Source organism: Frankliniella occidentalis, unplaced genomic scaffold (genome assembly GCF_000697945.3).
Source record: "Frankliniella occidentalis isolate FOCC.00 unplaced genomic scaffold, Focc_3.1 Scaffold74, whole genome shotgun sequence".
NCBI lineage: Eukaryota > Metazoa > Arthropoda > Insecta > Thysanoptera > Thripidae > Frankliniella > Frankliniella occidentalis.
In genome coordinates this window covers 110,548-111,709 of record NW_026267204.1, presented here as the reverse complement: position 1 = coordinate 111,709, position 1,162 = coordinate 110,548, and the positions used below count along the sequence as shown (strand labels likewise).

General features: G+C 44.7%; 1 protein-coding gene across 7 annotated transcripts in view; it reads left to right on the top strand.

Annotated features, from left to right (window-relative positions):
* Positions 1–1,162, top strand: part of LOC113214364 (myocyte-specific enhancer factor 2) — an 84,666-nt gene that overhangs the window by 67,326 nt on the left and 16,178 nt on the right. Inside the window, exon 4 of one of the 7 annotated variants that reach the window (XM_052268651.1) lies at positions 972–1,122. The exons of the other annotated variants lie outside the window; for them this stretch is intronic. The gene's annotated coding sequence lies outside the window, so the exon portion shown is untranslated. The remainder of the gene's footprint in view (positions 1–971; positions 1,123–1,162) is intronic. 7 annotated transcript variants of the gene reach the window in all.

Sequence of the window (1,162 nt, the reverse complement as noted above, 5' to 3'; positions counted from 1 at the left end):
GGCTATTTGGGTCTGTAAATTTACCGAACACTAGCTGGCAAAGGAGCGTTGCCACGCGGGGAGGGGAAAATTCCCTCTAATTTTTTTTACAGTGTAGTTGATTGGACGATTAATTTCGTTTGCGAGTCGTCCATTGTGAATGTGTGTGGGACGGCTGCCCTCTGGGTCGCCGGGGCGACCCGGCGGCAGGTGTCGTGAAGTCGGACACTTCACTCTAAAACTCTTACAGAGAAAGGGTGTTTGTTCACCTTAGTAAAGTGAAGCGTGAAGCTTTTGCCTTTGTTCTTAATTTATCAAGAATCTGTGTTGTCACAATACGAACAGAGTTCGTAATTCGTGATCACCGGAAAAAAAAGGTGCTATCTAATTCCTTTTAAAGGTATTATTGAAATAGTGCATCTAGAAAGGTGCTACTGCCCACCAAAGGTGCTATTTTTGGCACAAATCGTGCCCCTACAAAGGCACTAGTGCAGTAGCACCCCTAAAAATTCAATAGCACCCTAAAAAGGGTGCTATATAACACCTTTGTTTTTCCAGTGATGCGAAGGACTTTTGCTTGTTTTCTGACAGTATGGAGATTCTTTATATTACGAAGAAATGCTTCATAATTCGAAAGCCGACGTTCCCAAAATTTTAAGGTTGTTCTCTGACTGGGCCTGCCGCCACCGTTCATACGCGTCTCGGCTTTCACGCTCTGCGACGCTCCCCTCAATGCCTTGATATCCGAGGTTTGTAGAATTTGCTTTAACTCGCAATTGTCGGTTGCCAGAACCAAAAAACCAAAGGTGGCACTTGATGACTTTTCAAGGGTGTTAAAATTAAATACCGTTTAGAAAGGTGCATAATTGTCTAAAGTTATTAAAAATTTAGTACCTTCGGTTAGTTTTGCTTTTCTATTCTAGGGGTGCTAACTTTTAATACCTTCGCACAGGTATTACAGTCCTGTTTCAACCTATCTTTTGTTTTTACAGTGGATGTATTAGCGGTTTTACCTACCGTACTCTCATCATCGTTGAGTTAGTAAGGTTATAGTGCGACCAGCCCCTCGTGGCGTACATACCTGTGTGACGGACGGACTGACGGATCAACGCTGAATCGTCCACGCGTGGATGGGTCGCGCCGGTATGTATGCCGAGGTGGTGGTTGGAACGGGTTGGGGGGG